Source organism: Phodopus roborovskii, unplaced genomic scaffold (genome assembly GCF_943737965.1).
Source record: "Phodopus roborovskii unplaced genomic scaffold, PHOROB, whole genome shotgun sequence".
NCBI classification, from domain to species: domain Eukaryota; kingdom Metazoa; phylum Chordata; class Mammalia; order Rodentia; family Cricetidae; genus Phodopus; species Phodopus roborovskii.
The window spans coordinates 1892158-1904280 of NW_026126485.1; positions in this window are offsets into that span (position 1 = coordinate 1892158).

Below are 12123 nucleotides of genomic sequence, written 5' to 3' on the forward strand. Positions count from 1 at the left end.
GACTGCCTTATTTAACTTAATATGGTATCTTTCAGGTTCATTCATGTTGTAACAAGTGACAAGATTTTCTCATTTTTAAAAGTTAAATACTACCCTAGATCTATATATACTCAATTTTTCATTGTCCATTTCTACCAACTTGTATTGGTTCTGTATCTTGACCATTTTAAAACAGATTTTTTTTTTTTTTGTGTGTGTGTGTGTGTTGCTATCCAGTCATCCCAGCATTATTCTCTGTGTGTCTTTGTTGAAGATGAGGTAGTAATACTTAGGTGGTTATCCTCTGGGCCTCTACTCTGTTCTGTTGTTGGTTTAGCCATCCTTTTCAACTGTGCTCCATCGTCTTGAATCCTGCCCTATATGTAGCTTTTGCAACTGAGTAGAGTCAGTACCCATCTCTGTTGTTTCTCAATGTTATGCTTATTATTCTGATGTTTTTGCCCCTCCTTGGTTTTTAGAATCAATTTGCTGACAGGTACAAAATGAATCTGTTGGGGTTTTGATTGGGATTGCATTGATTGTATAGGTTAGGTTGGGAAGAATTTACTGCCTCATGGTGAGTCTTTCTACCCTAGATCTGGAATACTTGCACTTTTATCTAGTACTTATTTGATTTCCTTCATCAGAATCCTGTAGTTTTATTTGTAGACAGATTTTTACACATTTTGTTAAATTTATACACAAACATTTTTATTTTGGCGATGTATTAATGCAACAACTGCTTTTCATCTCAAAATGTATTTGTTCATTGCTGGTACTCAGGAAAGTTCTTGGCTTTGGAACATTAATTTGTATCATTTAGACTTGTTGCAATCCCATACTTGTTCCAGGAGTTTAGTTCATTCTTTTGGATTGTCTTCATATTCAGGTCAGTTTCGGGCAAAGACATTTTTTTTCCTTTGAGATGGGTTTCTCTCTGTAGTCCTGGCTGTCCTGGAACTTGCTTTGTAGACCAGGCTGGCTTCCAACTCACAAAGGTCTGCCTGTCTCTGCCTTCTGAGTGATGGGGTTAAAGGGCTTCAAATCTAAATCTATGTACTCTTCAAACCTTCTTTCTTGTTTTATTGTTTGGGCTGAGATTTCTAGCTTTATGTTGGAGAACAGTCTGATGGAGAGACACTTGCCTTGTTCTGATCTTGGTGGGGAAGTTTCTAGTTCCTCACCATTAATTATATCAGCTATAAACACACACAGAGAATTTTTTTGGCCAAGTGTGGAAATTCCCCTTTACTTGTAATTTACAGAGAGATTTTTAAGTCATGGATAGACATTGGAATTGCCTTAATTTTTCAGAAAGACAGACGTATGGAGCTCACATCCTATAAAGTCTAGACATGAAAGTGTACAAGTTAGTATTAGACCATTTACAGAACTATGCACATTTTCTCATTCTAAAGCAGACCTGTTTTCAATAGAAATCCCCCCCATATCCTATTCTCCTAGCCAGAATCACCCTTAGTTCTGCTTTCTCTTTCTACGGATTTGCTTATTTTGGACATTTTATGTTGTCATCTGTATCTGGCTTCCTTCACGTGGCATAATGTTTTCAGAACTCATTCATGTAACATCTATTAATAGTTTATTGACTTTTACTTCCCAAAAATATTCCATTGTGTGATATAGCACACTGTATTAATTTACTCAGTTAACAGCTATTTTAACTTCTTTCACTTTTAGGTGATTCCAAATAATGCTATTATAAACTTTCATGGACAGACTTCTGTGTGACCAAATTGGTTTCAAGTAACTGGAAATGGAATGTTGATCATATGGTAACTCTGTGTGTTCCCATTTTGCAATATGACTATTTCCCCCTCCCAAAGTGGACACATCATTTTATATATCTACTGATGACATATGAGAGTCCCTTGTTTTCTACATCTTCAACAGCACATCTTGTTTCTGTCTTTTATTAGTGTCCTAATGGATGTGTAGTTGTATTTTATTACACCTTGTTTTTTCCTCTCTTCAGGGACTGCTGGTGTGGATCTTTTCTTGTGAGATTTGTTGCTTGCACATCTTTGGAGAAATGTTTAAATCACCTCTCCATTTTAAAGTTGTATTAGTTTTATTTTTTCACTTCAGTTTTTTTTTTGTTTTTGTTTTTTAACCCAGCACAAACTCTAACAACAATCTGTCCTCAAAATAGCACAGTCCCTAACCTTATACAAAAAAAATCTCAACACTTGTCTTTATACCCACAGATAACTGCTATCTTCACTACTCATCAAGGAAACTTCTTTTTGCAACAGATGGAGACCATTACAGAGAACCATAGCCAATCAAAATGCACTGTGGAGCATCCCAGTCCCAGTGGGTATATCTATAAAACAACTGCATCTAAGACTCAGGAACCTTTGAAGGAGAAGGGATAGAAAAACTGTTAGATCCAGAAGATCATGGAGTTTGTTTTAAGACTGTGTCTCCTAGTAATGTCAGAAGTTACACCCATTAAGTCTCACTAACATGACTGCATAAACATGAGCTGAACATGGACCATATCAATGAACATGCCAAAGTGAATGACGAAATGTTCACAAGACCTCAACCCTACACAAAGAATTACAAGAAATTGAGGCATGCTGGGAGTGAGAGAAATACTCTTCCCCAGGGAAGAGCACACCAACTGGTTATCCAATACCAAATGGTCAGCTCTGGAAATATATATATATATATATATATATATGTATGTATGTATGTATATATATATATATATACACACACATACATACATACATACATACATACATACATATACACACACTCACATGAGTAACCTTATATAGACTGAACAGGTTATATTTAAGAATATATGTGTACATACATATATGCATACAATCATAATTAATAAAAAAGGTCATGAGTTTGAAAGAGAAGTAGGAAGGGTATATAGGAGGGTTTGAAGGGAAGAAAAGGAAGGGAGAAATGTAATTATAATCTCAAAAAAGTAAAACTTTTTCCTTTTAAAAAGTTATTTGTACTAATTAAATTTGTTAACATTGCATAAATGTATAAAATGCATTCTAATTGCTTTCATCTGTCACACTGTTAACATTCCCTCCTCCATATAAATCCCTTTCCCACACTGAAAGTCAGTTTGTAATATCTTCTCAGTGAAAAGAATGTTCATGTTTATGGACTTCATGATTTTTATACTGATTTATTTCAATCCCTTTAGTCTGTGTTTATGTGGTAGTTTGTCTAGCCCACTGATACTTTTAATTGCTTCTTCTGGAAACATCTTATTTTATTGAGTGTTCTTTAACATATATGCAATTAATTGTTGAAGAAATATTGTTGTTGTTTACAAAACAAGGAAATGTTCTTTTTTTCGGGGGGGGGTGGGTTCTGGTTTTGAGAAAAATGTTAAGATGATTTTTTACATCCTTCTATCATCAACACTGAAGTCTTCCTTATATCAGATTTCTATATCCCTCATGTAGGTACAGCAGAGAATAGCCAACCAAGAATGTTTAGCAACAAAAGCGGGCCTGTTTAGGAAACTTATTCTGCCATATACAGTTCTATGATCTGGGACAAGATACTGAATCATCTCTTAAGTAAAATGGCAATAATCGGAAGTACATTATAATATGACTGTGAGGATTAAAGTGAGAGTGGAAAACAACTTACAAAGAATTTATCTATTACCTACTTTTTTTCCTTCCATCTATCTATCTATCTATCTATCTATCTATCTATCTATCTATCTATCTATCTATCTATCCATCTATCTATCTATCATATACCCATCTGTCATCTATCTATCTATCTCTCTATCTATCTATCTATCATATACTCATCTGTCATCTATCTATCTATCTATCTATCTATCATATACCCATCTGTTATCTATCTATCTCTCTATTATCTATCAATCTCTCTATCATCTATCATATCTATCATCTCTTTATTATCTATCATCTATCTTTCTATCTATCTATCTATCTATCTATCTATCATCTACGTATCTGTCTGCTCAACAAATCCTCACTTTCCCTGTGCTTCTATGTGTTTTATGCCATATCATCCCCTTAACACTGAGAATGCTCTGTTAAATCTTCAGGTGTGAAGACCAAACAGAGTATTGTAAGATTAATCGGTCATAGCACCAATATCCAGAACTATTTACACTCTTCTGTTCTGAGCATTTCAGACACATGTACACTCATTCAGTTTCTGTCCAAAAAACAAAACAGCTCTTACTAGTGAAAGTTTACTTCTTAAAGTTAAACTTTTGAGGGTAGAAAGATAGCTCCTCTGTAGAATGCTTACTGCTCTTGCAGAGGGACCAAATTCAGTTCCCAGTGCTCATGTTTGGTGGCTCACAACTGTCTGTGACTCCAGCTCCAGGGGATTGAAAGCTCCTGGGCCTCTACTGTTACCAGGATGAATGTATAAAATTCTCACAGACACAAGCATACACATAATTAACAACTAAAAATAAGATTAAAAACCTCAAGCTTTTGACATTTTTTCTTTGATCTAAGTGTCTTAATGACTTCCTTTTTGAAGTGACTTTTGGGACTTGTCATATTTTCTAGCTTTCACTGGCTACATGGTATTATTCTGTGATCTTTTTTTCACTTTTAGCATAGGTACACACTGCATTCTATGCCTTTTCTTTGATGGATTCCTGCTTCATTTGTATATAGCCCACCCTCAATAACACTTTTCAGAGCAGGAATGTAGAAAAACCCTGATGGTGTGTTAGCTTCAGAATTTCAGATTTGAAACTCATGCTTATTGAAATGCATTTTTTCTCTAGCATTCTCATAAGATCCTTGCTATTTTAATTCCTGTTCACTTGTAAATAAACATAGACCCCTCTTTCCCTTCATTTAATTTCATTTACAAATTTTGAAATTAACCTATGTGTATGGGTATTGTGTCTGCATGTAGGTCTGTGGTCCATGCCCAGATAGGTCATCAGATTCCAGGAACTGAAGTTATAGTTTATTGTAAGCAACCATGTGGGTGCTGGGAATTGAACCTGAGTCCTCCGGAAGAACAGCCAGTGCTCTTATTTTCTAAGCCATCTTTCTAGCCTCAGAGTTCATTTTATTTTTTAATATAAGACTTTTAATGGTTGAGTTCCCACCCCCACCCATAGTTTTAAGATTGACATTCTATTTTAAATTATTTCTTTGCCTTCATTGATTTTCAGTTGTTTTAGGCATGTACATAGAGAGAGGCAGCCAGCAACTTAAAGGCCTCTCTGTTATGTAATGAAGGTTCTGGAGATCCATACTCCTGGAAGATCTTAGCACACATACAGTGATACTGGCCCTGCCACACAACATTGAGTCACTGATATGACTTCATCTCATGTAGGTATGTGTTCACCAACATCTCCCAGTTTCCTTCACTCTCTCCCATAGCTCAGTTTTATATTATTCACTTTCTGATTTTGAGGTGAGACTTCTGTAGTGATGACTGTCCCTACTCCAGACACCATCTGTGCCTACCTCAATGGTGGATATTCTAGGAGAGAATGGGCCCTTCTTTCTCAATTTTTTAGATATCCCTGTTTATAAGGAGTACAAGCTCTGGTTTTGTTTCTGCTTCATAGGGGCCTGACTGCCTTCTGTGGCTTGGGGTTATATGACCATGTGTATAGAGACATTCACCCACTAAATAAGAATGTTTGTTCAGTTTAGAAAGGAGACATTTTAAACTCACTGAGCCACAGAAACAAGGTGAACTTGGATTAACAGTGCTTTCCTCTTGTTATGTCTCACTCTTGTTTCTGCTTCTCAACTGACTCTGAACCTAAAATAAAGAAGACTCTTCTTGCCTGATACTAGCTTGAGAGGGCTTCCATGGCAAATATCATATTTTATATTATTCACAGAAATTTGTTTTTTTATAAGTCTAGATGCTAGAGGTCTGGATCAAGAGGTTGAGTGTTTGTTTCTTCTGAGGTCTGGTTTTTAGTCTTATGTACCTGTGTCTTCATATGGTCTTTGCTCTGAGATAGTCCTTGTTTTCTCATAAGAGCATCAGTTATAATAGATTAGGCCTTACTCTAATGACCTTATTTTGATTTTATTACCTCTTTAAACTCCCTATATCCAAATGCATACACATTCTGCTGCAGTTTAGGAGATTAACATGAGTTTTGTGGGGACCAGTTCAGTTCATAGTAGCTATAACTTGTTAGTTTCCTAATACCTCAGCTTGTGATCTGGATGCATTTCTAGCTGCATTTTTATCTAGCTGGATTTTTTTTTTATCATACTTAGAAGTCTTTTACTTTAGAAATTTACCAGAATGACTTATCCACATGAGTCTCATACATAAGGTTAATTATATAAGTTGATTAAGCAAGAAGAACCATCTCATTATAGCCTGGAGTGCAATGTGACTAACCTTTCGCCCGTGATCACATTACCAGTATTGTACTGTTTAAAAATTAGCATGTTGTCAGTTATTCTGATGAATCAGTTTACATTTATGTAAAGAAGTGTGGCTCAGAATGACAGAATGTCTCAAGTTCTCAAGTCACAGGTACTGTAAGTTCCTGGAAAGAGTTAACAGAAGAACAGAGTTGAGTCTATGCCTGGATTCTTCAGTCAGAAAGCATGCACATTGAATAAAAGTAGTCAAAAGGGATTATCTCTGTGGCACAGAGATGAGAATGCCCTTCATCCTCAGAGGCTGGCTGTTTGAGGCAACCAGCAAGGAGAAGATATTATAGTAGGCTCTCACGAGTTTGCTTGTTAAAGCCAAACAGAGGTTGAAATGAGTAGAGCCTTTCATCTACAAAGACAAAGAGGAGGAGGTACAAGGCAATTTCAGTTAGGGAGCAGAGGGCTCATGTAAGATGGAAGCACAAATTAGAGTAGATCAACTGAAGACAATGTTGTTTTCTTTTCTAGGGGAGCTTTGTATGTAAAGGTATTTGTCCACAAGTGCTTTTCCTATGCTCGGTGACCACAGGGATGGGAAACATATTCCTGAAAGGTGGCTGAGGTCATCTTGAGAGGCCAATCCTTGCTTCTACAGCCCTGTTGGTTTCTCCTCTAGCCTAACGTAGTCATCACTCTGCTTTAGAGCTTTACTTATTGAAAATCACTGTTCTCCCTGCCCAAAAAATTATTTTAATTTCTAGCATTGTCTTCCAGTTGTTCTTGCAGGTACCTTTAATGACTCTGCTTGCTCAGACACCATATACATCCTAGAGATTAGGAGACAAGGCTGAAGACAGGCAACTGGTAGTTAATGAATTATTTGTGAAGGTGCCCTTCTGCAATGATTTTGACCCTGTCATTACCACATCTGAGGTTCCTCTAGCACAGAAGAGTACTGGCTTTAGAAACACATTATTAAATAGTCAGGAGTATTATTTATTTTCTTCTTTAGCATTTAAAGAATAGCCATCAATGGAGAACCCTATAAAATATTGTGCCTTTTTATTTACCTTTTAGTTCTCCAGTGCCAGGAAAATAAAATTCCTTTGATCCAAAAGAGTTGTGAGAGGAACTTTTGAAGTTCTCTTCCCACCTTCACTGGGATCTTTAATCTTTTGAGATCATGAAAGTAAAAAAGATTATTGTGAAATCATCATCTGAATTCAGTACTAACAAGGGTAGGGTTCTGGAGGCTCTGAGGGTGGATGCAATTCGTGGACTTCCATGCTCCATCTCTAACTCACAGGCAGGGCTTTTCCAATTCTGGTGTGTTATGGAAACTATGCTATCCTACCTTTCCACATCTTCCAAAGTGAGGATCTGATTCTTCAAGTACCAATTCCATAACAGGCAAGCAATAATAAAACCAAAACAAAACAAATAGAGAAGTTGTGACATTACTTATTAGATAAAGGTCTGTCACCATCTGTTACTTACCTCCTTCAAAGACCAAAAGCTCAGCTATGGTAGATTGCTTTGTGTATTCTAGTTAAGACTGTCTTGCATTTTCTGCATGGTTGACCCAAGGACTAACTGAACTTTACAGTTTAACAGTGTTTACACAGGTAATATTAATTTATAATGTATGCAGTTGGGTTCAAGGTGACATTACACAGCACTATCTTCTAAGCCAAACAACTGTCATGACATCAGCTGTGCCAACTGGAAAGGATCATTGCAGCTAGGATTCTTGATTGCTGATGTGTTAATATTACTGTGTTTCATAAGGCAGGCTGGAAGGTTTTACAGAATGAAAAAGAAAGCTGTAAAGCTTAAGTTACAGTAGTAGTATGAGCAAATCCTGCAGGTTATACGAAAGGTCAAAATTGAGTACACTGATGTCAAACCTCTGCTTAAATCAATTGAATTATTGTTCTGCCCTTAGTAACAATAATAAGGACTGACTTTTTTTTTTTTTTTTTTTTTTTTTTTACTCTTTAAGTTCTTTATTCTTTTGGGGGTCTGCCACCCAGACCCCAAATAAATGCACATGGAGACATTCTTACTTAAGAATGCCCAGCCTAAGCTTGGCTTACTTCTACCCAGCTTTTCTTAAATTATCCCATCTACCTTTTGCTTCTGGGCTTTTATCTTTACCCTGTATAACTTTCTTTATTTCTTACTCTGTGCCTTGCTGTGTACCTGAGTAGCTAGCCCCTGGAGTTCTCCTCCTTCTCCCACTCATCAATCTTCTTTCCGGATTTCTCTTTCAATTTATTCTCTTTGCCTGCCAGCCCCAACTATCCTTCTCCTGCCTACCTATTGGCCATTCAGCTATTTATTAGACCAATCAGGTGTTTTAGACAGGCAAAGTAACACAGCTTCACAGAGTTAAACAAATGCAACATAAAAGAATGTACCACATCTTTGCATCATTAAACAAATGTTCCACAGCATTAAAAAATATAACACATCTTAAAATAATATTCCTCAACATCAATTTAAAGAACAAAACTTTATGTCAAAGCAGAGTTTATTTTATTGTTTGATTTTTTGCCCTAGTTTTAAATAAATATTTCATGATAGCTAAAAGTACCAGACTGGTCTAACTGACTTTCTGGGTGTTTGTTCCATGCCTATACTTGTGTTATACTATAATGTGGCCAAAGGGATTAAAAGGGAGAATATTTTCACCTTTGCTCTGCAAGGTCAACTAGGTTTCAGGGGACTGTGAAGCATGTCTCAAGACATTCAGTAATTGTAAGGAATCACCTGTTCTTTTGTTTGGGGTGGGGCAATGGAGACACCATCCAGTGAGCTCGAACCAGTGTCTAGTCTAGAAAGAGGAGTTTTAATACAGGGGAAAAATTTCCTCCTTGCATTTAAGAAAGACCATGGGCAAGCAAGACCTTTAACATTTTCTCATATAAATAGAACAACTGTAAAAGGAAAGAGAGAGGAGACAGAGGTTCCTGTGACTCCTGAGGATCAGATTCTCAATTGGCCTTGACAGAAAAAAAAAAAAAAAAAAAGAGTAAATAATTCTGGCTACCTGCATGGTCGTAAACACAAGCAGGGCAGCATAACCAAATTGGTATGTTTCTTTATGAGTGTGAGGGAATCATAATCTTAGATATAAGATTAGACAACTATGTCTTACTAGAAATGTTCTTGATAAGAAAAATACTATCCAGATATAGGACATCATGGCATTGGCTCAATTCAACACTGGAAGCCAAGATTCAGACCCATATGGTTAAAACCTACTTTTTTCTCTCTCTCTTTCCCTCATTCTCTGTTTCTATGTCTCTCTGTTTCTCTGTACATGTTTCTCTCTGCCTTGTGAGAGAGATCTTGCATTGTTGTGTTAGCCACTCTAACAGCTATCCAAGTTCCTAAAATAAGGTATCTTTATTTTTTTTTTATTCTATGTGCGTTGGTGTTTTGCCTGCATGGATATCTATGTGAGAGTATTGAATCCCCTATAACTGGAGTTATAGACAGTTGTGAGCTGCCAAATGGGAGCTGGAAATTGAACCAGGGTATTATGGAAGAGCAGCCAGTGCTCTTAACTGCCAAGTCATCTCTCCAGCCTGACCTCATCACTCTTAAGACCAGTCTTGGAACAATTGCTACTATTTGACACAATTCTGGGAAGGGTCACCCTACTGTTGAATATGCTATAGTGATTTCTAGTGCATACTAGTGGCCTCCAATATACTCTTATAGACAATATACTATAGCGACCTCCTCTTCACTACTTTAGCCCTATCGCTCCTACAGATGGTACCTAAGATGCACTGCCTGCTAGAATTTTACCAAAGTTCCCTGGACTGACTACAGAAACCTGCTTCATAGAAATTACCCCCTCCTTCTTGGACCAACACCCTCTAGACCTTACCGCCTCTCAGCATGAAGCAGCTAAAAAGCTTATTCCCTTCTCCCCTAATAGCATTCATTCAGGGTCTGTCTCTCAGACAAGGAAAGTGAAAATAGTCTTTCTGAGATGGAAGGTTCTTGAATCCCAGGAGACATTTTGAGGAGAAACAGTAGGAAGACATAGGAGTGGGTGCCAAAACAGTAACATTAAGAGAAGGGGACAAGCCAGAAGTCTTATCAAATCCCAAACCAGAATCTGTTTAGTAGATTCCCAAACTTAGGGCCCCTCTTATTCCAAAGGGGTAAAGCAGTTATTTTCCCTTTCTCTGTGGCTTTGTTTTCTGTCTTCCAGAGTTCAAAATTCATTGACTATGCCAGGTAGTGATCTCAGAGATTTCCTACCTGACAACCAGTATGCTGCTACATATATTAAGACTCCTAATTTTTGAATGTTAATTTTGAATCCATCCACTTTGCTGAAAATGTTTGTCAGACCCAAGTGTCTGGTAGAGACTTTATAGTGTTTATGTGTAGAATCATATCTCCTGGAAACAAGGCTATTTTAACTTTCCCATTTGTATCCTCATTTCCTTTCTTGCCTTATTGGTAGACTTTGCCTTAGTTAGAGTTTTATTCCCGTGGAAAGATACCATGATTATGACAACTCTTATAAAGGAAAGCATTTAATTGAGGGCAGCTTGCTTACAGTTTCAGAGGTTCAGTCCATTATCATTATGGCAGGGAGCATGGCAGCATGCAGGCAGACATGATATTGGAGAATTAACTGAGAGTCCTACGTCTTACAGGCAATAGGAAGCAAACTGAAACACTAGGTGTTATCCTGAGCACAGGAAACCTCAAATGTCACCCTCACAGTGACACTCTTTCGCCAACAAAGCCATATCCACTCCAATTAAGCTACAGCTTCTAATTGTGCCACTCCCTATGAGATTATTGGAGGCTGATTACATCCAAACCACACAGACTTCAAGTACTATACTGAATAGAAGTAAAGAAAGAGGACACTGTGTCTTATTTCTTTTTCTCAGTGGAACTATTTTCAGTTTTCTCCATTTAGCATGATACATATATGTATATATGTATATAACATATATTTTATAAATATGTGTAAATATATGTATATACTCAACACATTCTATACATATTCACAATGTATAGTATATATAATGTGTATATATATATATATATATATAATTTTATATACAATTTTAAGTTACTTGAGATACAACCTAAATACATTGAGATGTACATTAACTTCATTCCAATTTCTCCATGGATTTGATTATGAATGTATGTTGGAATTTGTTGAAGACTTTTGCTGCAACTATTGATTATAATGACATGATTTCTGTTCATGAGCTCATTTATTGATTTGTATTACACATATTGATTTTTGTATGCCAAACTATCCCTGATAATAGAGAAGAGTCTTTTTGTTATATTCTTGAATTTAGTTTAAGAATTCTTGAATTTATGTTCATTAGAGATATAACCCTATAATTTTCTCTCTCTCTCTCTCTCTTGCTACTTCTTTATCTGTTTGTGATTAGGGTAACAATAGCTTCATGAAATGAGTTTTGTGGCATTCCTTCCATTTATATCTTATGGAAAAGTTTGAGGAGCATTCATGTTCATTACTTTGTAAATGTCTGTTAGAATTTATTTTGGCTCGGATTCTCTTTCTCTCAGTTAGGAGGTATATATTAAATTCATCACTCCAAAGACAAGGCTTGGACCAATTGTTCCTCTATAGGACATTTCTGGGAATGGTCAGCATATGTTGAGTATTCTGTAGTGATCTTTAGCATTCTCATCTCTACTCCTTTGGTCCTTCTGCTCCTAAAGATGTAGCTCCAGAGACACTGCCCAC